The sequence below is a fragment of the Poecilia reticulata genome, linkage group LG6 (genome assembly GCF_000633615.1).
Source record: "Poecilia reticulata strain Guanapo linkage group LG6, Guppy_female_1.0+MT, whole genome shotgun sequence".
NCBI classification, from domain to species: Eukaryota; Metazoa; Chordata; class Actinopteri; order Cyprinodontiformes; family Poeciliidae; genus Poecilia; species Poecilia reticulata.
In genome coordinates this window covers 25,402,312-25,428,943 of record NC_024336.1, presented here as the reverse complement: position 1 = coordinate 25,428,943, position 26,632 = coordinate 25,402,312, and the positions used below count along the sequence as shown (strand labels likewise).

At 38.0% G+C, this 26,632-nt stretch overlaps 1 protein-coding gene across 8 annotated transcripts in view; it reads left to right on the top strand.

Annotated features, from left to right (window-relative positions):
- Nucleotides 1–2,024: 2,024 nt before the first annotated feature.
- Nucleotides 2,025–26,632, top strand: part of megf11 (multiple EGF-like-domains 11) — a 107,804-nt gene continuing 83,196 nt past the window's right edge. For 6 of the 8 annotated variants that reach the window (XM_008412216.2, XM_008412213.2, XM_008412212.2 and 3 more), the window contains exons 1-2: nt 2,025–2,193; nt 23,315–23,439. The gene's annotated coding sequence lies outside the window, so the exon portion shown is untranslated. Of the gene's footprint in view, nt 2,194–14,319; nt 14,396–23,314; nt 23,440–26,632 lie in introns of all 8 variants that reach the window. The other 2 variants (XM_017305509.1, XM_017305510.1) reach the window with 2 other exon arrangements.

The window sequence follows — 26,632 nt, the reverse complement described above, 5'->3', positions numbered from 1 at the left end:
AGTCATTAGGTATCTTGGAAGGGGAGGTCAAAAAAACAGATCTGACACGTTACCATTATTGTGAATTAGTGGCGCTCCTATTTTTAGAACTACAAACTAGCCAACTTTGCTTTTAAGTGGGGAACGACAATCTTGGGGTCATTTAACGGTGCTCTGTTTGGGGGTGAATTGAAAAAGAAATGGAAATGGGAAGGAAAGAATAAATGATCAAACCTTTGTTTAATGAGACTGTTAGTTTTTCTTAATCAGGGTCATCACCCTGAGGTAGTAAGTTTTAAAAATTTAATGATAAGCCTTTATAGTAAACATTATTGGAATCATGCTTATTCTTAATCATTGGTGTATTTTGCATTTTACTTACTAATCCTTTTGCTATTATTTGTTCTTGTGCTGTTCAGTTCCACAGGGTGGAGGATATCAAAACATGTTTAGATGCACATGCAAAGATACATTTTTAACTACTAAGGCAAAAAGACAATTAAAAATATGTTGTTTTATTCATATTACAGCTGACTGCGTGATAGTTCAGGGTCTGGGTCCGGGATCTTTCTGTATGAAGTCTGGATGTCCTTCCAATGCACGGACGGACGGACGGACAGATGGGGGGAAGTTAATGGCTACTGTGCCTCTTGAGATATGGATTGAAACATGCTGTATTTGCCCATGTTGTTGGTGTTAATGCGAAATGCAAAACAATTTAAAATAAGACGCTTTTTAAGTATCTACTTTATTATTGTATAATATGGAACTGATGCTGGGTCACTCACCAACCTCAGCTGGCTTTAAATATCAATGCAAGAGCATAAATCCTGCTGAGGGTAATCATTCATGAGGAAAATCGATATGGGAATCTTGTCAACCCATCCAGATTACAAGGCATGATGTTGCTCTACTCCATGTAAAGAAGGACGGACGGACGGACAGAGAGACATCTGATAACTTTGTCTCTACGCTTTAGCATACCTGTCACAGGCAGAGAAGCGTCAGTACATGTGAATGATTTTATGCTGCTTGATCTTTCGTTCAGGGTTCACAGAGAACTTGAAGTGTGCATTCTTGCGGAAATATATAGCTTTTAATTATAATAATTTAGTCTTTCCAGGCAATTTGCCTACTTTTACACCATATAATTTTGAATATTTTAGTCGTGTATGAAAAGAACATAAATGATCCTTGATGGATTCCAAAAAAAAAAGACCAAGTGTCTAATAATGTATAGGTTGTAGACTTTACACTTTTAGACTTTAAACTTTTCCAATCTTCACTACAAACTGGAATTTTAGGGGATATTAAATATCAGCCATTCAGTTATTTCTATTTCATTTCATTTTCTAAATGTATTGCTTAATATATCAACTTTGCAACGAGATAATGTTTTGGGAGACTTGTTTGGAAGCTAAGATTCCTAATAACGTAGTGGTTGTTTTACTTTCCAACTTGTTATTGAGGTATATTCTTACATTTTAAACTCAATCACAAACCAATAATTATTTCCAGTTTCAAACCAAACAGTCAAAATGACTTCTTTTTTTTTTACCATATTAAATGTTAGTCACTTAAAGTACTGTTTTACTCTAAAATTATTTGCTATTAATTAGAATTCACCTTTAGGTATTTAGATATTGGTTCGCTGTAAAGGTCATCTTGGTTGGTGTCCAGCAGAGAATGGCAAAACTGATACATTTATGTGGGCTGGATTATGAATTAACATGTCGACTTAGAACATGTTAAAAATGATGTCATACGACAGATTTTCAATGTTGTATGACATCAACTTTAACTGGATGGAATGGTTCAGACATTTAAAACCTGTCCAAATAAAATGTAAGCAGGTCCGTACACCGACTGGTTTCAGTTTGTTTCACCAGTGTCGTTGGTGTTACCGGACAGGACAGTGGGTGTGCTTGTGGAGGTGTGGGGTTGATGGATGGAGGTGGGTGTTGGGGGGCAGCATCCGCACCTATGACGTCAGCAGAGTTTAAAGTGGGCCGCGCTTCCCCCCGTGGAGAGGAGAGAGAGCCGGGAGGAGGAGGCGGAGGCGCTCACTCACACCTGACTTCTGCTCAGTTTGAACTCCACAAACTACCTGCGCTCCCACTTTCGGCATATGGAGCTCCGTGTCGGGCAGTGGAGGCACTAATTTCTGCTGTTCTGTGGGGCGACAACTTGCAGTTTCAGGTTTCTCGAGCGACGGTGAGTTTAAATGCCTTTTTGTCCCAAAAACCGGGCTTGAATAAGTCAAAAAGAGGAGACTGATGATGTGTGGCAGTCCCATCATTGCCAGCGTGTGACAAATCTATGTCTTTTTTTTTTTTTTTTTTTTGTCGTTTTGTCGATGTCACGTATAAACTTGCGGTGCAGTGTTTTTTGGCGCTGCTGCTGGTTTAGCTTCCTATTTGATTAGACTGTTGGCGAGTCTATCCCTGGAAATGTGTTTTCTCTGCCAGAGGAAAAGGCTGTATCATCCCAGAGAGTCCTAAAAATCTATTGCAGCGTGCTCGCCGATGTGATGTTTTCATTTGCGTCTCAGTCATCTCTGCCACGAAAAGTACTAGTTTGAAGATGTGTTTATGCTATGTAAAAGCTGAATTGGAGCCCCTGAAGACTTAACGAGTCTAAAATGTGTTGCAGGGTGAATTATTAATCCGAGCTGCTTTATTGTTATCTTTTTTTTTTTTTTTTTTTGGTGTGCTTTCCGGATTTCTGAGAAGTTTTGTGAATCTGGTTGATTCATAAATTTGCATTTTCAACCACGTATTGAATGTTTAAACGGACATTTTCCCACGTCCATTTCGTTTATAAACCTTGGTTAAATAAATGCTTCATTTTCTAAGACTTATAGGAAAAGCGGTGATTTTGAATTTAGAAATTAGACATGCTATGTCATCCCTGAGCCACTAGATGACAATAGAGTTCAAGCTGAAGCAGCTGATTAAACTTGCATTAGTCTCCAACGAGCAGACATGCACCACTGTGTGATAATGAAATCATTACAGCGGCTGAGTCTCTCTGTGGGAAAAAATAAACAGCCCAAGATGGTCCTTTGTAAAATCTATCTTTTTTTTTTCTTTCTTTAAACCAAATCCCAGCTAAATGCAAACAACGCAGATAAACACACACACACACCCACGCAATCAGAATCACTGCTGTAGATAGTGTTGTTTGGCCCTGTTGGAGCTGCATATATTACAGCACATGCTCTGCATGGGCTCTCTGCATTATAGCAATTTGTCATGAAGTCATTCATCGCTAATGCTTCTCGGCACCAGAGCCACGCAGGTTTCATTTTGACCCTGAGAGTGACACTTTGCGTGTGCATTGGTGTAATGTTTGTTGTAGTTGTAAAAAAGAATGTTTTAAATAAGGCGCTTTAAATAAATAAGTAGATTTCTAACTACTCTGGATAAACATTCTTAGTCTTTAATGATTTATTGTTTGGTTTCCCTCATCCTCACCCTCCCCACATAACTAGGCAAACAAAAAACATCCTCAGAAATCCAAATGAATAATTCACATTATTGAAACTAATGTTTAACTTTTAAATATTGTTTGCCGTTGTATTAAGATGTTAGATGAGGAATCCCATTGTCACAACAATTTCAAATCAATTATTAAAGTAATTTAAATTCTTACATTTTTGTGCTCTCCGACTCGTTGAATGGTTTTTCGGTTCAGTACTTTCAGAGCCAACTAGTGTGGAACATCAATTCTCTCCTAATTTTTGTGAAGTTTTTAATCTAATAAAGTACTTGTTTTTCTTTTTTCGTTATTTTTACCCCTCATAAACAATCCTGACATCACGCTAATCAAAATTTGTCTTTCGGTAAACTTATTTTCCACAGTACCTAATTAAAAACTAACATGTTCTTTTTCTCTTGAAATTTTATCTGAAAAATTGTCACACCACCACTACTCTTTCCTTCGAGAGCAGTGCCGGATTAGTGTGATAACGGATAAAATAATTTTCATCATGTTCAATTAACTTTTTATTTTTACACTTCTTAAAGTTTCATCAGTATTAAAAAAAATGAGAACAAATTGAACGCGACCCTATTTTCCTTGAATTGTTGGATTATTTATAATGAAAGTCTATTCTGGATCCTCAGGCAGCCTTTTCATTCGGTCTGCCGGGGCACAGCGTGCATTTGGTCACACTGTAAAGTAACTTGCAGCTTTAAACCCATCCCCCTCAGGAAAAGTGACTTTTCATTAAATCTTGTGATTTGCAGGTTGTTGCTGTAAACCACCTGGTGGTCCTTTGAGGTTGAAACTGTGATTTCAAACATCTTTTCTTTTTTTTTTTTTGTTGTTTTTTCCGCTCATCGATGGTGAAAGCAAATTGATACTCAGTTCAGCTTCAGCGGTTTCAGCTCTCTCAGGAGAGAGCCAAGGACAAAATTTGCCATTGAAACGTGAATTATGACATTATTTAATGAGAAGTGAGCAGACACCTCTGTCTTACTTTTCTGAGCTATTCCAAACGAATGGATCCTACAAGAGTGCAAAGGTTGCTCATGAATTTTATGAAGGTTTGCGTGTGTGGGTGTGTGTGTGTGTGTGTGTGTGTGTGTATGTTTTACTGTCTAGTAAAGCCTTTCAGCTGGAAATCCCTATGTTTGGCTTAATCAATATGTTTAATTAGTGCTGATTAATGAAAGAGCGGGCCTGTAAAAGGCTGACAGCTTTCTTACTTCACCAGAACATCTTCTAATGAAAAACAGGGAAAATTGCTTTCCATGGTGTGGGGATTGGATTCTACACGTTCACGTGGTAATTTAGAGACGAAATCTGTGAAAACGGTCCACAATTTTCTATTTCTGTTTGACACATACAAGACAGTATTTTCCTTCTTTTTTTTTTTAATACGTGCAATTAATGTTTGATCAGCTCCTAATTCAGACAGAAGCTCAGTAATCTTTTCATCTCTTACGAATTAAAGGATTTGAAAACACTTGCCAGCACCTCATATATGTTTAGAAATATTGTCTCCTTTAAGCCTGCTTCGCCCTCAGCAGCTTCTCCTACAGGGAGCTCCCAGAATAACTTTGACATTTTACAATTTTGACTATTAGAATTGAGTTAATTTCTTGGCAAGGGCAAATCTGAAAAAAAGCCATTTCAACGTTGCACTGGTACATCTCAAAGGATTATAATATAACTAAAATGTTGATATAATTTATTTCAAAATGTAAACTCATATTGAATTGGTTTATTGTAAACAGCGATATTTTCCAGATATCTGTGATTTTTAAAAAAATAATTTTGCTTTACAAATAATGGAACCCAATAATCCGGTTTCTTGAAAAAAAAAAAAAAGAAGTATTTTTGAAATACTGAAAAGTACTGTACATTATATGCACAGTACAGTAATCGTCAGGGTACCTTTTGCATTAATTACTGCATTGATGCAGCGCAGCAAGGAGGAGTCTGTGGTGTTAAAAGAACCAGATTAAAAGAACCAGGCGTTAAAAGAACCGGGTTCTTTATTGCAGCTCATCTGCATTGTCTGCTCTGCTGGCTCTCATCTTTTTCCTTACACCATAAATTCTCTTTGGGATTTAGATATGTCAGACTAGTTTATCCCCCCATCAAGTACAGCAATACTATGATTATTAAAGCTAGCATTGCTACTGTTAGTGATGTGAAGAGGAGCTGAAGTCCCGATGATGAAGAAGAAAATGCAATCAGCAACTCCATAAGAGGTTGAGCAGGTGGAAACATGAACAGCTCTCCTCTCTTCCTTCAGACTCTGGGCTTTTCCTGCCAGTTACGCGCCTTTAGTGCCACATGTTTTTCTTCCACTCAACTTTCAATTAATGAAAGTTGAGTGCATGGATAGAACACTATGTTGACAACCAGCTCCTGACCTTTTGTGTTTTTACCCTGTCAAGTCAGCAGTCTCCCACATGATGGTGTTGGCCATTAGGGCTACAACACAACATATCTGTGTTGAAAATCCCCTTTTCTTGCTATTATGCAGTATTCTAATATTCTGAGGAAATTAATTCTGAGTTTTTATCAGCTGTAAGCCATCACATCATCACAATGAATAGAATTAAATTCTTGAAATATATTACTGTAGATGAGAAATCATTGTAAAATAAGTTTCACTGCTTCAGACGAAATGACCAAAGTAACCTATCAATGACATTCTAATGACACACCTGTAAATATGAAATTGATTTTCCAGATTACATGTGAGCACCTCAATAGACTGTAATATTTCAGAGTAGTTTCTTTTGGTTTGGTGCGTTTTGAACACCGTGCCATTCTCCGTCAGATTTTCTCAAAAGTAACAGCGAGAATGACCTTTATTCTGCAAATGAAGCTGTTTTTGCTCAGCAGTGAGTGATAGATCTTATTATTTCCGCAAAAGTACTATGAGCATTCAGCAAATACCCTGGAGCCATAGCAACTACATTAACAAAAGTTAATGAAATATTCGGAGGCAGGAGGCAGAGTTTTCTTTAGTTCTGAAAGCTGTGGCATTTACATTTTGAACTGTAGAGAGGGAATGAAAACAATATATAGCACTGCATGCACCTGCATCTCATCTGTCCTATATATGTAGACAAATTTATGCATAGCCTGAGGGGTGTAGGGTTTGTTTTTTTTTTGACCGGAAAAACCAGCAAACGTTTGTAACAAACAAGTTTTTTGAATTAGCACAAATTTTCCTTTGAGTGTTGATCATCAAAGCAAAGTCATGGTTGTGCATGTTTTGCATCACAACATAGCTGAATGAATGCAAAGTGATGCTAAATTTTAAAAGCCACACGGTTTTGCTCCTTAAAACAGCTTAGCTGGCTGGCATTGAAAAAGAACACACACAAAAAAAAAAAAAGAAAAACAAGACGTTTGCAATTTAGATTCTGCTTCAATTGCTGTCCCAGAGGTCTGGCTGTGTCTGCATCTGATTATGCTTGCATGCATTTAATTAATAATTTGACAATGCGTGGCATTGATGCTGGTCAGCCAACACTCTGCGGAGGAATAGATTGCCTGAGCTTGATATCCAGCCATGGTCTCTTAGCGAGGCACAGAAATGATGAGCTCAGGCAGATTTCAGATACTGAAGCTGCAGGGGGGAGCTACGTTAATCCCCCACCGCCGTCCCTCAGGTGCAGCCCAGGACAGGAGTGCCACGGACCACAGCCCGCCATGGACACGCGGGTGATCCCTGATTAATGCACTGATCAGTTCTTTTCTGGTTTGTTTTAATGACAAGCACGTCCCCTGTGGGAGTTTGATGACTTTTTGCTAATACTGCTGATGCATGTGCTTACCCATGCCACTTTCTTCATCCCTGTCTTCAGAAAAGACCCCTGCCAGAGCACCTGAGTATTCTGTTTATAGGATGTTGGTAGCAGTGCAAGGATATGGGAACAACGCATATTCGGCTGGAAACACAGGATGAACTGAGGAAATGAGCTGTGATAACATCTCAGCATGCTGTGATGTGTTGTGCTTTGTTGATAAGGCTATTATTCAACATTGTGCCTTGGACAGCAAAATCCCATTTTCCATCTCAGTTATATGTTTTCCCGCTTATAGTTTACTCCCTGCCTCGGCTTTGCATATGAGCTTTAGCTACTAATTAGTGTGGAGTCTAAAAATGATTTGATCAATTATTCAAACATCACAGAGACTATTGCTAATCTTCTTTTCTGAGTACCGAGGTTACTAAGAAGAAGCAGAGAATTGAAATATGGTCCTGTCAGAAACATGCCAAAATTTAATATTTAATGCTAATTTGACAGCATCAAGAAGGTACTGAGAGGCTCTAAGAGCATTTTGAGACATTGAGAAAAGGACTCAAAATGAATCTGATTCACTTTAAAAAAATTTTTAGATATGAAAAGGCAATAATTTATTAGTCAGATTATAGAAAGGGATTTTTTTTTCTTTGAGCTAAAGTGAAAACCTTCAAGATGTCACACATGAAATGTGGAAAATTAGTCCAGGACACACCAAGGCCTTTTTCAGAAAAAAAAAAACCTCAATGGCTAGAGTGACATTAAATTCACACCAGGTGACAGCCTAAATAATGGACACCTAAAATAAAGTTTGAAAAAAGCATATCACAAATGCATTTGTAAATTAAGTTACATGTAACAAGGTGGAGTGCCACAGGGAATAGATATTGAACAGGCATGCTTCACATATTTTCAGTATTTCAAAGAAAAACTTTTTTTTGCTTGCCTGTAAAAATGTTCTTAGCATCATCTGTTTGTGACATTTATAACTAATAAATCAACGTAGATATTTGAAATGTGTTGTGCAAAGACAAAATCCAATGCAGTTTTCAAGATTTCTTAGATAACTAAAATTAAAAACATGATTGTTAACAAACTGACTTGATTTTTTATTATTTTTTTGTCTATGACTCGACTTAAGTCTCCAGGTCACATATTGTTGTGGAAGTTGTCAGTGCGGCTGTAGACCACATCTCAGTGGGCTAACAGATATGATAATAATGATTCACATGTCGTATTAAATAGTTCTTCTGCAGCCTGAAGATAATCATCCTGACACATCTAGACGGGAAAGTATTGTGGTCTTGTCACATTTGGTTCTCGATGTGTGATAGACGATTAAGGTTGACAAATGATTCACTGTGCTCAACTGTCCATTAATATTATGAGGCCCATTAGAAGGTGATACTTGCCTCTGGCACCTTTCACAGACAGACCTTACTACAGGTTTTTTTTTGTTTGTTTTATGCTTCCTGGTGCTGCAGATATTTTCTATGAAATTTGTTTCCGACATGGAAATGCATGGAACGCCATGCCCTCTTTTCAGCTGCTGCTTTAATCAATATGTGACATTCACCATACTGGTGTCTCATCTCAGCCACATGCTGCGTTTCTACAGCTTACCAAATGGCCAAGATGCATCTCCCCTCAGATTCCCTGATCAGCTACGGCAGAAAAACTTGGACCATTTCCAGCATCTGCTGATGGATCTTTGTTCTATCAGTGATGCGATTCAAGCTCCCTACCATAAAGCTCCCGTACCTGTTCAGCATTGGTTACCTTGCTTGTGATCAATGGCCAGCAGTCAGAAAACTGAATAGAGCACAGATTGAACCACAGCCGGGATTTGGATGCTGAAGAACAGCCCTCTCAACAGGAGTGACTCATGAATAATACACCAGCTTAGTGGAGCGTCCCATCTCTTCTTGCGCCTTGCAGGTGATGCTTTCACACTCAAACCTGCACAAAGAGGTTAAGTTTTGGGGCACAAATAAGAGGCATCTTCAGCTCCAGCATAAGGCACTTCTGCTGGCCACAGCTATATGAAAACTGAGAGAGAAAAGAGGCTTAGAACGTTGAGAAAGGCTTTCAGAATGCAAGAAGGCTGTACTGAATTTTTAGGATATTTTCATGCATAGTGAATTGTTCAGAATGAAAATTATCAACTGAAGTTGATAACAAGTCCCGTAGTATATTAAGACCAGTGAAATATAATGAAATAAATGTATATAGTAATTTATATGTAATTAATGAGATCATATATTTTAACCAAAAAAGCAAAAAATAAGTCACACCAACCTTTTTCAGTGATGGATAAGTAGCTCCATCACATTTTTCTAGACTTCTTGATCCTCAGGTCTCTACAACTGAAATTGATCATAAATGAAATACGATGCCTGTTGCTGGAAACTGAACATTGTTTTGTTTTTAAAAGGTATTTCTGAAAAAATTATGCCGTTAGTGGTAGAGATTAAGGGCACAGTTTGTTTCCAGAAATATTGTGCTATGTAAGGAGAGTGGGTGAGATTTGCAAAAGTGAGAAGAGTATGTCTCGTTCACTAAAAATATTTTGTTTGAAATATTTCTTGCCCTAGGATAATGAAACAAGGGAATTAGCAATACAAGCCAAGCCGTAGCTCCTAAGGATAGTGCTGGTCTGGCAAAGAAGATCGACTCCAGCTCATATGTACCCATCAAGGTGTGGGTATACAGAACTAGATCAGGGAGCTTTACCTCTGTCTAAAATCTTTACATAGAGAAAAATGCCAATGCCAGCTGTCGGTTGCAGCTGGTTACATTTATTCTTCTCACTCCTGTTTCCAATGCTGGTGCAGGCACCCCGTCGTATCATTCTCCTAAAGCGTGACAGTTTCATTCCACTAAAGAGTAATTGTGTTTTATCAGAAACATCCAGTAAAGTGAAAATGGGCAAAAAACTTCTCAATGTCAGTTATTAACTCGACTTTACATATTGCACATGTTGCTCAACTTACATTCATCCTAAGATATGTGTCACCTGAAGGACACTCTCAGGAGCTCCTTCTGAAGTTTCTACCAAGTGAAAGTCATGCAATTGAAGCTTTATGTGAATCTCTAGAGCAAAAGGATTTGGTTTTGCTGGTAAGGTTATTCCTATTTGTGCATATATGTGTTCAAATGACTTTTATGTGTATTGTACTAGTGTTACAATTTATACCTCTTACACGTATTGCTTTTTTCTGGTTTTGGAAACTTCAAAATGATGCAGGTTGTCATCATGTTTTACACAACATAAACATCATTTTTGCTTACATCCCCCAAATGTTTTTGTGAACAGGGCCCATAAATTAGCTGAAGTCCAGGAGCCCACATCCTTCTAAATACGACCCTGGTAACGTCATCTCTGTTTTGTGACTTCTGGCTGTGTTCTGTGCTTCTTTGTGCGCCCTTTCTTTCATGCTTTTTACATATTTCTTGACTTTAGACATCGTAGTAATTATAACCATTGTAAGCTAAAAGCCTGAACACAATTGTAATATGACATAATCTGTTAAAGAAAAAAAAAGATTAAGTGCTTGTAGGAGGCAAGAAAAACACCAACTTCTAAAAGATGAGCAGGTAATTGGAAGATGAACTAAGATACCATGTTGTCATTTCAAGGGATGTCAGTTGGAGTGAATTATTCAGGTTTTATTTAAAGAGCTATAACATTTTAACATGTTTGTTAAATTGTTTTATGATGTACAAATTGTTATTTGTACACCATAAAAATGTATGTAATTTTATCAGCGATTACCTATGACATCTTAATTATAAAATAAATTGTTGGATTCACTGAAAATATGGATACTTTTGTATCCATCAGCCTGGGCATTGCAGCATGCATTTTTAATATTTTTGATGCATTAAATCTAAGTAGATGTGTTTTGTTCAAGTGGATTCAAGGACATTTGAAAGGTTGAGCTGGCAACAGAAAAGAAAAAAAAAGTGCATCCATCTTTGATGCAAATCCAGTTGATGGAGCTCTCGTTTCACCAAACTGAGATCACCTGGTTGCATCATTAATGCAGCAGGAGCATAATTTCGGATTTAATAATCATGATGGCAGGTCATTCCACTTGCAGTCATTGACTAGTGAACCAGAAGGTTAATGTGCTACACGAGCAGTGGGCGTACACTACTGATCTAAAGAGGGGTGTAGGAGATGTAGCTTTCACACAGACACAAAAAGTTCATTTAAAATGACTATTTTTGGACATGAAACCTCTCCTTCATGAAACCACATCTGACTTGTGAGAAATTCCAAAGGCTCTCCTTTTATACCAAGAATAAAAAATGAAGTTTATTCTGCATTTTTCAGTCTGTCCAGCTGTGTCCGGTTGCAGTTTTATTTATAGTGCCTAAAGTTTTCTCTTCATGCTATTTCCTTTATCAAATAGAAGCTTAAATGCTATATTTTTGTGGCAAAGTATTTACAAATCAAGTAATCGCAGGTTATGTACAGTATTTGATTTATAGATGTGCCATATTTTCTTCAGTGATTGGTCGTTACATATCTTTAGCATCAGAACTAAATTAATCCCTTTGCAGAATGACGCCTGTTTGTTTATAGTACAAGAGGTATTTCGTCTTTTTCTGGCATTGAAGCTTTATCTTTAAAACAATACACTAAATTGACCTTTAAAATTGGTATAAATGTGTATGTTATTTTTTATTTTGGCATTAATTCATTATTCAGCATCTCCTGTGTTTCTTGTCACAATATTCATGGTTTCTCTATTGACGCTTTGCAAGGGCCCAAATGCTATGCTGTTGACAAATATTACTGAAGTTTCCTATAGCCCTGTGTTGTCTTAAAACACCAAATAGCATTGCAAATTGAAACATTAAAGTTTTCTCAATTTTTGATAGAAACTATTGAAACCAGATAAGGTTTTCAGTTTGAACTTCTCTGTGTGGAAGATGTCTCTGAGCCAATCCAGGAAACTTGGTTGAAAACATGAAATCCATCCCACAAAGAGAACTGCTGTTTGATTTCATATATTAATTACAAATTTTAACCTGTACCCACTTCAGCATGCTCGTTTTATGATATTCTTGATTTTTTTTTACTTTTTTTACTTTTTAGTAAATGTCTAACAATCATAAGTCCAACAAAAGTAGAGTGTTGTACTAAACTGACAAATTTTGCAATTTCTATTTTTTTTTAATTGAAACAATTGTTGACAGAAAACTTTCTCCTCTCTGAAAGACAATCATCTGTAGATTTAATTGTGACAGACAAAGAGCATATAACAAAAAAAAAACACTTTCAGGGTATTGAGTAAATGAATGGGAATGCATACAGTCCTCTGAAAAAGGGGGCAACACATAACCCTAAGAAATAACTCTACATGGAATAGAAACATCCTTTGATGTACCAGCTGCAAAGTCACAGGCAGAATTGTGGCACACAGATTTACAGAAAGGTAAAAAATAAGAACAAGAGACTGTACATTAAGAGCAGATTTACAACATAAAGTAATACTGCACTGTTTTTCAATGTGGCATACTCAGTTTAACAAAATGCACAATTGAGTAGGGTCGTTAAAAATAAGCAAATGCACATATTTGTGCATAGAAAACGATGGTAGTTTTAGTTTTGAGGTTTATTTGTTATTTGGTGTACCTTGGTCTGTTTCTTTGCTCACTCTTGTTTCTATTTCACTTTAGTTCAGTCCTTGCTAGTGTTTCTAGTTATGCTTATTTCTGGTGTTATTCCTTGTTAATCTAGTCTATCATGTCTCGTAGATCTAGTTATTCTTTAGTGTTAGAGTCATTTCCTAATCTCTTGTGTACTCTCACTTGCCCCCTGTGCCACTTTCTCTCTCTCTTTCCCTCTCCTCACTCTGCCTTTCTAATCTCTTCAGAAGGCAGACTAGTCAGCTAGCTAGTCAGCTCAGGTCTATTGTTTCAGTATTCAACTTCCCATTACTTGAGCACCTCTTTCTCAGTTGCTCCTGGCTGTTTCCTCCTGTTACTTCCCGTCTATCCCACATACTCCTGGATATCCTTGCTGTTTCTTTTCTTCTTCTTGTTATTTTTTATTCTGCTCTGGGTCCCTGTGGTTTTTGTAACTTTCTATTTTCTTAATACAAAGTTACAAAATCTTCAAATATACTTGACATGCCAGTCCACCTGTATATAGTTGCACCACAACTTCCACACATCATGACAGGCAGACTTTTTACTATAAATAGGTAAACTATGCAAATAACATGCAGTTTCATATGTTTAATGGACAAAAGTGTTCACAAAATTATAAATATTTAGTTGCTTGAAATATATACCGAGAAACCAAGATAACAATTATTATAAGGATGAACAACCAACAATATTTCCACCTCGACTCAGATAGTTCTTTATGCCTCACCAGATTTTCACAAAACCTTGAATGAAAAGATCTCCACTTTTATCCAATTGTTATCTTATTCTAAAAAGGGGATACAAGAAGGATTTATGTACCAATTTTCAAATCATCTTAGTAATACTGAGTTCTCCCACCTCAGGTCCACTGGGAAACTGGATGCACTTTCAGATTATTAGGCTCTATGCCAGCAGGCAGGATAGCAGGCAGTTAAAGAGTTAAAGAGCTCAGCTCTTTAACTCTCTTTTTCTCTCTGAGAAAGAAATCTCACCCTGTCATCCTCACAACTGGACTGGGTTGCTCCGAGGAATGAGAAGAGGCAACAGTTGTCTGTCCAACCGACTGTGATGTTTGGATGAATGAGTCTTCTGGATCCCAGTTGGCACCATGCCTCAACAAAATCGCTGATAAATAAGTTACTTGCCTGGTTGATAATAAGAAAACACACATTCCTTAAGCTGACTACATAGTGCTGGTGCAATCCAGTGCCAAGAGGGGTTGAAGTGGGGTGAATCTGCCAAACCACTTGGGATTTGCATGTCAAGAAACTGTAGCAAAGAGTCCAGTCACAGGGCACAAGGCTTAGACACCAGACTAGAAGGTAATATAGTATTAAATAGAGAACTGTAATGCACTAAGACCACTCTCACAGAGGTTTTCTCACCTTTGTCCATATAGGATAGCATCCTGTGGAGGAGGAGGGCTATGGCATTCTGAATCTGCTTGGCAAGTATGCAAACTGTAACAGGTTCAGGTTAGTGGACAGTTTGGATGTGATAAATGTTTTGATCCATCTTTCAAAACATTTAATAATCATGGATTTGAGGGTTATGGACCTATAAGTCAGTATAATCATTCAAATTGGTAAGGTGGGGTTTCTTCCTCCCAGTTCACACCATGAAAAAAAGGGCTGAGTTTGTCAGCCAAAAAGGCATCGGCATCTCCTGGGTGATGTGTGTTAAATACTATCTAAATAGACTGTTGGTTACTGACTATGAGTTAGTCTATTTTAATGGACTTTATTGGTGTAAACTTGAATGATTTAAAATACAGAACAGTCAAGTTTTCTCTTCTCCTGAGGAAGAATGTGGTGACAGTGGAAAGGCACAACATCATTTTCATACACCTCAGTGCTAAAGACTAAGGCAGGACATCTTTGGGTAGCGACCATGACAACTTTGGTCCCTATGTTATGACAAGAGTCATACCACAGAACTCTATTAAAACAGCAGATTTAGATGCATTGCCACTTATGTAAAAATTTCTGCATCTGAGCAATGAATTACCCATGAATCAATTCTGCACAGAAATGCTAGCAGAGTGCTTCATTTTCATGTGCTCATCTGAGATGGACAGAAAAGCAGACAGTGTGTGCAAAATAAATTAATGTCTACCCAAGCTTCGGGGAAAATTGTGTTGAGCTAGTGTATGATTCTGGTTATTATTAATGCAAGGTGTAAAAGTCAGTATCTGTGCTGCTACATTTGTGCATCAGAGCATGGACGACTTCCATACTGGTGAAAGAAATGACTATTGATACAGAGGTGTAAATAAGAATTTTGCAGTGACACAGTCTCATCAAAACATCTTTTACACAAATAATTTTGTTTTTAGGCACATCAATTTGTGAACTCATTCTGCATGACTTACAACATGCTGGCTTTTCAAAAGCAGGAAACTACAACTCAACAAACAGTATATTTTACTGCAGAAAATGTTGTAATTATGGTTAGTTGGTTCTGACTTACCGTAATATGAGTTTTATCTGTAAAGACAAAAACTTTAATCATAATTATAGTTTCATATTGATTAATTGACTGATACACATCTGAGGCATACATGTTAAAACGTACAACAAAATCATACTCATTTCAAAGTACATAGCTACTGACATTTATATGAAAAAAAAGTTATTTATTTCACTCATTAAAATACTGAATTGGTAATGCTGTTTTAACTAAGTCATGGATCTTTTTGTTATAAAAGTATGAAACATGACTTTGCATATTGTAATTTAATTATGACAAAGTACCAAAACTGGTAATTTTATTGTTATTAAATGTAGGAAAAGAGTACTTGTGTTGTCTTTGTAACCAGTGTTATAAATCATCCTTACTGCTAATTTCTATAATGTAGCTACTGATGACCCTTGTAAGCATTGCCCAATACTTTCACACAGTAGTTTAAAAATAGCGAAATCAATGCAGAGTACAGAATTTGAACTCTTTCGTGGTTCAGAACACAGTAAGCCTGTTTCAGTACTGAAATATTTGTTGCACATTCATTTGTCATGTGCTTTATATGAGGTTTCAAGCTTATTTTGTTGCTAATAATAAACAATAAACTTTTTTTATACATATATACTCAATCAGCCTTGTATCTTTGTCATTTTTTTTCAATTGATTTCTTATCAATCAGATTTTTCATTGACCAATTTCTAAATATTGTCTCTTCTTTTGTGAGCCACTCAGAACTGAACATATTAATGTCATCTGTTAACAGCGATGATCTTGGTATTTTCCCTGGCCTGAAGATAACAAAGTTGAAACTAGACATTTACATACACTGAAATGTTTAATTCTCTCTGTATGACATCCTAAGCTTCTTCTGTTCAGTGTGAGGTGATATTAGCAAAATTATTTATATTTACGAAATGCCAGAATGATTAGAAAATATTTTTGACAGAGTTTTTTAACACTTAATTTAAACACAACACTTCACGTACGTTCAGGGTGCATTCACACCAGCGCTGTTAGGTCCTCCCTTAGGTCCATACTAGTTGGAGAAATTATTTGTGTTCTTTTACCTATGACAAAAGAAAAATCCTACAACTCCTAATATCTGATCCCTCTCCATTTCTGTTTATTTCGTGAAAAAGGAAGTTGCGCTCATGTCTTTTTCAGAGGTTTCCGTGTCGTTTCCTCCAGTTGTTCTTGGTGCAGCACCACCATAGTTGAGGGGAGGTTAAAGGGTTGATGTTGATTGATGATGTCCTTACTCTGTAAGCTTATGATAAGTTAATTCACAACATGTCAGTTAAATGCAGGCACAGCTGTGAATGGCACCTCAAACACACCTCTTCCTTCTGTCACAACAAAAAAAATCTAAACAAATCAGGCCTCAGAGAATTATGGGCCTCCAAAAGTATGTTTATTTTTGAGTACAATTTTCAGATTCTGGAGCGTGCCACATTCATCGGCTCAAATAATGTAAGTGTAAACACTCTGTGCAGACTTGATACTGCTCAAAAAGGAAATTAATGTGTTTTTGTGTATCTGCCCTGAATAAAAGTCCTTGTGAAGTTGCTGGTTGAAATGCATCATTATCCACAGTTGCTAAAAAAAAAAGACACTTAAAAAGGAAGAAGCCATGACTTCAAAAACAACATATAAATCCGGTGTAAAGTTTGTAATGCACTCAGTGACAAAGACTTAAAATTCTAGAGAGATGTCTTATTTTCTGATGAAAGTAAAATTGAACTGTTTGGACATAATGATAATAGTTATAAGGGGGAAATTAGTAAACATGAGAACACCATTCCAACTGTGAAGTAGACAACTGGGAATATTATGTTCTTAGGGTGTTTTACTACAGGAGGGACTGATACATATAACAAAATAGGTGGACTTATGAGGAAAGGACACTATAGCAACATTTTAGGGAAGTTAGAGCTTAAATGCTATCGAGTCTTCAAAATAGACAACACCCCAAGCATATCCTCAAGTTAGTTACAAATTTGGTAAAAGGCAATAAAATATATTTTTTGAAGGGTCCATCACAAGGTTTCCAGGCAGAACTGAAAAGGTGTGTGTGAACAAGGTGGCCTTCAAAACTGACTCAGTTACACAAGTTATGTCTGGAGGAATGGATCAAAATTCCAGGAACTATTATAAAAAGGGATACCCAAAATATTTGACCAAAGTCATGCAGTTTAAAAAGCAGTTCTACCAAAATTTAAGGAAATATTAACTTCTGAAGATGAATTATATGTCTCATTGATTATTCTGGTATTTAGACTGGACCTTGAGAATACAAATATCTGTCTATTTTTACAGGTAAGTGCTCACATCTAGTTTCATCTGTACATATAAAAGAAATGGTTTGGACCCAAAATTGACCTCTGAGGAACGCCAGAAGCAATCTCAAAGCATAACGATTCATACTCTTGCAGTTTCACAAGTTTTCCCCGTTTACTCGAACAACTCGCCACCCATTGGTTTCCCCCAAATCTTACATTCAAGATCTGTGCATTTCTTGGACTCAGTGCAGACTTATTCGATACATGTTTTTCAAAGTTTGACTTGAAGTCCCTTGAGATCTCAAAGCATGGTCTGTAAAAATGGCAAAGTGCATCCACGTGCAGTGGCTTTTCTCTTCCATTCATCCCCACCCCTCCTTTTTCTTCACACACTGCTTACCCTGCGACATTTGGGACGGGTTTCTCACTGCTTGGCTTCTCACATCTTGGACAGTGACACAAAATAAATGAAGACACGCAGAAGACACAAGGTTCAGAGTTGGAAGGGCTTGGTGGCTGAGGTGTGAAACTACTGGAGTGTAAAATTGCCCTGGCAGCCGTGCTGTTGTTTCAGCATTTCATCCCGAGCTGCTCGGCTTGACTTTCCTTGCACTGTTCGGAGCCCTGTATACGTCTTTTTCATTTGTTTCCCCATCCGCACCTTACTTCTGTTGAGCTTGACCTCAGGTCTGTAGGAACCATATTACTCTGCAATAACTATGCAGTCTGGTAAATACCCTCGGTTCTCCACTGAAGATCATCATTGTGGGAGAGAGCAGAAGGTTCAACAGGCTAATATTCACATATTAATGTGTTCAGTGATGTCCAACTGTTCTCCGGCAGTTTTCATTACTCGCAATCAGTCACAGGCTGGATAATTGTTTGAGTGGGGAGAGAAATCCTTGCTGGTCCATGTAAGAGCCCGAGTGGTGCTTCCTCCTGGTGGCAGCAGGAGGCCACAGCCAGAGAGAGGACAGATGTAGCACAGAGGATATTACAACACATTTGACAGTCAAAGTGATGCCTGGGGTTGGTTATTAAAGGCATGAGGCAAACACAGTGAATAGTCTGAGTAGCAGCCAGAGCAAAGTGACATCAAGCATCCTGTTATTTTGGTTCATTAAATGGTTTTGTTTCGCTAATTAGCTTTCTTATGAGAAATGTTGGCCAAAAGCTAGTAATTGGTGACATCGTTGTGACTGTAGATTCTGTGCCTGGTATGTAAGGAATCCAAATATAATTAATTAGAAACCAGCATGCTAGTGTTTGACGTTGTAAAAAAAAATAACTAAAGAAGAGCAAAGTTGCAATGTGCTCTGTTCTATTATCTATATTTGATGACCGTGTTTACTCACATTAGTTTCACATTTTCTGTTCTTTCTTTGAACAGCTTCAGAACAGATGGCTGCCTAGCTTCGCTGCATTCCTCCCCTGAGTGACTTATTCTCCATTCATAAAGCTAACGTTAGACTAGTGAAGTTTCTCTGAAGTCCAACCACAGACATTTTCTCAACATTGCCTGTGGTTTGAAAGTGGGAGGATTCCTGTCTGGGTGTTTGTACAGGAGAGAAAGCCTATGTGTCAAGAGTAAAGGAAACAAAAGAGGCACAAGCACGTCCTTCCAGTAGGCTGTATCTGTTGTTGGCCTGCCCCCGCATTAAGGCAAGGTTATTCTGATGAAAGATGGTGTTGAGATTAGTGAGCCCTGCCCGAACGCGTGGACGTCCGGCGTGCTGTGCCGTGTGATTTATGAGAGTCGTGATATCAGAAGTCGCCACATGAATAAACCATGTAGGCAGAATTAAGCTCCTGTTAAACGACGCACAGCATTTTCTCAGGTGCCTTAACAACCACACACGAATCAAAGTCATGGAAGTGCTGCAGCTGTGGGCTGATGCTCCGGAGCATCCGGTTTTGAAACGGTTCCTGATTTATGTGCACATTCACTCGTAATATGTCCCATGAATTTAGCACTGTCAGCTTATTTTTCCTCATGTTTATGAATATTTTAAAGAATATGCTTAAACGTGACATCATATGACATCACATAATTAATATAGTCAGTTATATTCAAGACACATTCTGAAATATGCCAAACATGATAACTCAGTTCTGCTTAATGATTTGTTTTCTCTTCAGTACTTCACCTCTATATTAATAATATACAGAGAATAAAAACAGGATTTCACTTATGTTCTGAGGTAATATATACTGCACATATGTGTCTCTGCTGAGAATGGACACAAATGCTATTCAGTGGTTACAGCAGTAACCTCTATCATATCTTAACCTCATGTTGGGATATGCAGACTCTATGTCTGCACTCATGAAGACTCATCTTGGCATGCTGAATGTCTGAATTTCCTGCAGCTAAAGGTAGTCAATTTAAGTTCTGATAAATTCAACTAATAATTATTACCAGTCATACAGCATTTAACTTTTATGTCTAATGTTTGTTTTGTTCTAAATATTTTTATTGGTACTGGTGTCACTCAAAAATGTTCCTCAATGGATTAAAAATTAACCCATCTGTAAATTTCAGGTGGTAGGGTTGTGTAATTAATCAAATTAACCATTTAATTTCCCCCCACTAGAGCATCCATAGACCATGTATAGAACAATGAACTTTTATGCTCAGATGCACAAGTACATGGAAAAATAAATAAATAAATAAATAAATAGATCAATATATACAGTTATGTCACAGCAAAAGTAACTCACCATGCTTTCTTTCTAATTTGCATGCACAACAACACGCCATGATTGCCTTATATATTTTGCAGATGTGACAGGACTTGACTTTTCACAAAAAAGTGCTTTGTTTCTTCTCATTTGGGTGTTTGCAAAATATGTTTCTTAATGTGCTATCCTTCTTTCACTAGTTCCACATAATATTCTTTTTTCTCAAAAAGACATGAACTTTTTCTGGTTAAGGAACAAACAAAAACATTTTTCTATGGTCAAGGTGATGTGAAAAAGAAATAGCAACAAATAATGTTGCATCTAAATATTGTGAAGATTATAATGTTAAAGTCAAACACTCAAGTCTAAGCACCGTTCCCCACAAATGCAATTTGGAAAGCAGTGACTGGCATTTATTTTAAGTTCTGTTTCTTTTTTGTGTCCTTCTGGCCTTGAAACACATCAGACATTCAGGTATGTGTCTGAAACCAGGGAAACCAGTGTCTCTGACGCACCACACCATGGCCTCTCTAATGAGGCCTGACTCTTAATGACTCAAAGCCACCAGCAAGAGACAATGATGGCCAGCAGTGGGGTTTATCTCATTGGCAGTCTGTGCAGTGTAGTAACATTGCTAACCTTTAGATCACCCCATATTAGGATGCAGGAGAATCCCTCCGTAGTGATTACAAAACGGATTGAGTATAGCTTCAAGACGTCTCATAAAAGTTGTATATGAGTGCTCAGCTTGAATGTAAAGGTGGGATAATAGGCTGTTTGTGCACAGACATGTCACACAGTGCAGCCTGACTCTGATCAAGAATTCTCTCGTGGTGCTTCAGACAGGATTGCAATGCAAAGTGAGGTTTCTGTTGACTGGTTTTGATTATGTTGAGGAAAATTAACATAAGCAAGACCAAAGTCAGGCATTGTGACAAACAGAGCTTTAAGATGGGGCTGGAAAGTAGCTCAAATCCAAAGATGTGACGTGAGCTTTCTCATGCTGTCGTTCCTGCTGTGCATCATTCATGCAACAGTGCTGGAACTGGTCAGCCAGGGGACAAGGTGGTTAATTGCCTTGCACTTCAATAAGTCACAGACTGAAGACATATGGTTTTAATCATTCAGATGTCTCCGCTGATGGGCGGTCCAGGGGATAAAGGTGATTCTGCCTCATCTGAGTTAATGTTTCTCCAGGTAGGTGTCCGATGTAGAAAGTGAATGCAAGCGTCGAGATTCTGAAGTTTTATCCTCACACACACCTGCACTGCAATCCTACATAAACCTCAACGCTATAGTCTGCATCTGGTACATGTGCCTCAATAACCTGAAAGATGTTGCTATTTCAGCTGTTTGTCAGCTGGAACAGATGCATCTGCTCATCGATTGAGAGGGTTTCATAGTCTCAGTAATCAAAGCGGTGACAAACAGGAGAGAAACACATTCAGGGTGAATACAGTCTCTGGGGAACAATTTGTTCGGTGTAAACTGAACATGTTTGAAGTTAAAACATAAAGATGCTGTTTTCAGGGATTTCTTCTCGTGTGGGGGGAGGAGGGAAGCCTCAAGTGATGAGTGTCATATCGATTCAGCTTCTCTGTCTTGCACTATACTTTGTTCCCTGTTTTTGTATGAGAAATCAACAATTTCTAAAAGTTACTTAGACACCATGTCACGTCATAAATAAAAGATGTGATTTGTCTTTTGAAAGAGTTGCTTAAATGTTAAAATCCATATTAGGAAAAAGGCAGGTGGATTCAGGTATGACAGAAATATCAAGGAGTTTCTTATCCTTGACATTCAGGTTGTCGCAGACTGTGACCAGCGCTTATAGCGTAACATTTGGCAACAAAAGTGACCCAGTATATTTCAGTAAAAGTCCTGAATGGTAAGCATAATTTGATATTAAAAGAGGAAGAAAATAAACTGCAAGTCTTATATGCCCAAAAAGTGTTTTACAGGTAGCACTTTCTATTCATTATGTCAGTTGATTGGTTACAGGTTGTAGGCTAATTTTGTTAAACTTTCATTTTAACATCGACATTTTCAAGCTGAAAGTTGGTGAAGCTAATGGAAATGTCCCAAAAATTGGAAGTTCAAGTGGGAACGTTGGTTGTTATTTATTAACCCTTCAAGAACCTTCATGATGACCTTGTATCAAACCAATATGCTGACTACTGAAGTTAATCTCATAGTGTTTCAGTATTACTTTGATAAATCTATCCATTTTTTGAGGGTACATCTCTAAATTTATTTCTGATTACTAAAGCAAGATTTCGAAGTTGCCTAATTCGTCATAACATGTGAGTGAAATTCAATTAATTAGTAGCTGTCTTAGTAAATCAGCTAATGCACCGGATTTACTACATTTGACAATTATTTGTCTGTCCTCTTGGCCCCAGAAGTAGTTCATATACAACATAAATCATTTTGAATAATTGACATAGCAAGGAACAGAAACGATTTATTTTTGCTCTTTTGTATTAATCTATAATGATGATTCACAGCTAATAAAAGGGAGAATAATGTCAAAGCCATGCCATCTGAGATGATTACCACTGCAATGTTCTCTATGTGGCTCGTAATAACACTTACCAAAGCTTTGTTACTGAGTGCAGATAATGTGATCTTGTCACATTGTTGACAAGCCACTTGTAGTGTGTGAAGTGTGAATTTCTTTTTATCAGTCGCTCTCGAGCTTAGGTAGTTTATTATTTTTTTATTTCTTGATTAACCTTGTGTGTGTGTGCGCGCGCGTGTGTGGATAGCATGTAGGTAGGAGGCGTGAGAGCTGCCTGGTTGGATGTGAAGTCTGCGTGCTATAAACTGGCCTTTCACTCTGTGAACTATTTACCTGTTGATCTCATGAGAAATTCCTAACATTGTGTGAATGCATGTGTTTGAGCGCAGGCAAAGAAGCAAGTGTCTTGAGCGTGTCATCATGAGCTCATTATTTTTTTTCCTCTTCTGTAGATCAGCAACCTGTCATCACCTCTCCGCTCAAGTCTGTGTGCAGCAGCACTTCTGTCCCTTCGTGCTCTCAGAATCACTTCGGCAGCCGCACAAAAACATCCAGGGACCACAGGCTGTAAGATTAGGTGAGCTTAAGGCCACACGCCTCTGACTATTGGATCTGTCTCTGTCTGTTACTTTAGGCACACGCTGGTACCTTAATTTGTTGGCACTCATCACAATAGCAACTTTACCCTGTAACAATTTACCCTGGCACATTTTTTGAAAAACCCAATCCTATCCTCTCTTGGCTTTACTCCCTATAGGCTCATAATAGGGGGAACATCACGGTTTGAAAAATGTGGCAAGTTATGAAGTATTCTGCTTGTCCAGAGTCATTTAGAGACATGACTCAGGTTGGCTGGTCTAATCAGGGAAACTCTAAAAGCTTTCCAGTCCATCAAGCAGTGGTATTTAATTGAATTCTTTCACAGAAAAGACCTGAATACGAGTGCAGTCATGGTCTATAACGTGCATATGTTTTTATCAATCATCCACGTAAGGGAAGGGACGTGACTATAACTTGTGCTCGTTCAGATTAACTGCTACTTAGAGGAAGTGAAGGTCCAATTGATTTTCTTTCACATGTGAGTGAGCTACATGTGGCTTTCAATACACGGGTATTAGCAGAACTTGTGGGAGCCTGTGCAATTAAACAGAGTCACTCAAAAATCATTGAACACATCTGAAAGACACTGATGCACCTGCAACAGAACGCCATTCAGCCATTAACAAATAAAACATGCTCTGTCTCAGGCATTTTCTCTCCTCTGTAATTATATGCAAGGGTGAAATCCATCATTGTCATCCGATCGTATACACACTGCTCTTGCTTTCGTTATGCATCTTAGGAGAAAAATCCTGCTGAGCTCTGCAGGCGTTTCCCAAACAGAACACATGCACGATATTGAAGGTCTTAATGAAGGTGATGAACACTGCAGCTAATGCTAAATATGTATAAATCCTTTTAGAAAGTACTATCAGGGAAACTTCCACAAGTGTTATAGCTGTCAAGGCCTAGAAGACATGGACATCCCCTTTTCTTATTTGGCGTTGCATATCATCAATCAGAGATATGCAATGCTGAAATGAACGGGTTAGAAGTTGTCTGGATGAAAAAAACCCCCCAAAAAACATGAACGCTGGGTTTTTACCTTAGAATGGCCAACTCTCTGTTATTCCTATGTCAATTTGATACAGTAGGGGCTTCCACACTTCCCATATATGTGTCCTCTGTCACTTTTATCAGCAGTCAAAACTGTTTCATCAGTTGTTAACATGTGGTAACCTGTTTTTCCGAGCCGCCTTTAAACGCAACATGAGCGCTACGACACTCGTGTTGGGTTTACACCTGTACAGCAGTGAAGGAGACCTGCTGCTACTGTTCAGAGCTACGAAAGTGTGTGTTAGAATCATGGCAGCAAACCAGCAAAACGCAAAGAACTTTTCACAGTTTTTCCCCCAAACTAACCGACTGAGTTGAGTAAAGCTGCTCTGGATGCAGGTAATGTTAGCTAAAAGATGACTAGCTAGCCAATATAAATACAGCACCTTAAGCTTGTTAACAAGTAGCCTGTAGGCTACCGATGTTGTCTATGTTCAGCTACGTACATTCATTTTGCCCCCAAAAAGTCGTCTTCCCCTTCCCCCAGGGGCAGGGAGTCTCTAAGAATCCTCCCTCCCCCTCCCACACGTCGTTCAACCAGACAGCCACAGGGGGCCCAGAAAATGTTTGGAAACCACTGCTCTAAGTGAACAACTCAACAAATGAAAGTCTTTCAACTTCAGTTTGATCTTTTTTTACTTTTGCTGTATTTATTTTATTTATCTAACCTTTATTTCAACAGGAAAATCCCATTGAAATTAAAAAATAAAATGATGTTGCTAAAGAATCCTAGCCAAGACTTGCAGTCACACACAGAGGTTACAGAACATTCACAACAAAAACAGAAAAAAAGAGCCCTTTTAAGCACCTCACTTACAAAAATAGCCAGCTATCTCTTCTTCCCATTGTAACAACAACCACACTGAAGGGCATTTTTGTTAGCACACCATGGTAGTGTTTAGATTTGTTTCATTTGCTGGTAGTATGTATTTTGTATATGTTTAGTGTTTGGACTGTACGTAGTTTTAAAAAAACTTTTTCTTTTGGATTAATGTGAATTTATTATACAATAGCATAAAGTCTGCAATGTTTGTTTTTTTAACAAGGAGTTTTACATTTGAGTAATTTCAGAACCTGGGAAGGTAAGCTTATTTATCTTCCTTTCCTTTTGCGTAGCGAGAGGGTTAAGGCTGAAATTTAAAGTATTTTTGTAGCTAATCACAATTACTCTCAACAGAGCAAAACATTTTGTAGCGGTCTATTCAATTTTCACCATGGAAACTCAGTTTTCATCTTAGAATGTACTTGCATCCTTATCAGAGGTTCACCTGCTGATAGAGAGAACTGCTCATTTTATAAAAACATGCACTGAGCCGGCCCCAGTTGCTCAGTGCTTACCTGACTGAAACAAAGCCTGATTGTAACACTGCCCTTGCAGACATATTCAATAAGTACTTATCAGAAATTGATTATTCATCTTATACTACTCTTCTTACTCTGATGCTCCCACCATTCTTGGTCAGTTGTTGTCAGTCGGAAGGCCACATGTTCTGTTGCTTAACAATCCAATCTTTGCATTCCCAGTAGTCTGTTGCTTATCTGCAGACGTGTTTTCTTGAGGTGACGTAGCCGTTTTAATCTCAATATCTCCTGCTGTTTTCTTATTTTCTGTGCTCTTACATTCACTGCTGGGACTTGCCAAAAATATTTAGGAGACTTCTGCATTACCATGTCTTCTCAGTAGATGAAGCAGATAAGCCCATCAGGTCATTCAGGTTATATTTGGCTGTGAGACGCCTTTATAGGCAAACTTACGTCTTGGCTTCAACACTGGCTGTGTAAAAATAAGAAGCAAATCATTGTATCATTTCGTGTGAATAACTAGATAATGCAGTATATGTTGTATTACTTTTCCGGGAAAAGACCTTGTTTAATGAAGCATGTTGATGACTTTTTATCCATCCATCCATTTTCTTTACACCCTTGTCCCTTAGTGGGGTCAGGAGGGTTGCTGGTGCCTATCTCCAGTTAACATTTCGGGCAAGAGGCGGGGTACACCCTGGACAGGTTGCCAGTCTGTCGCAGGGCAACACAGAGACAGACAGGTCACACAACCACGCACACACACACGCACGCACACACACACGCACACACACACACACACACACACACAC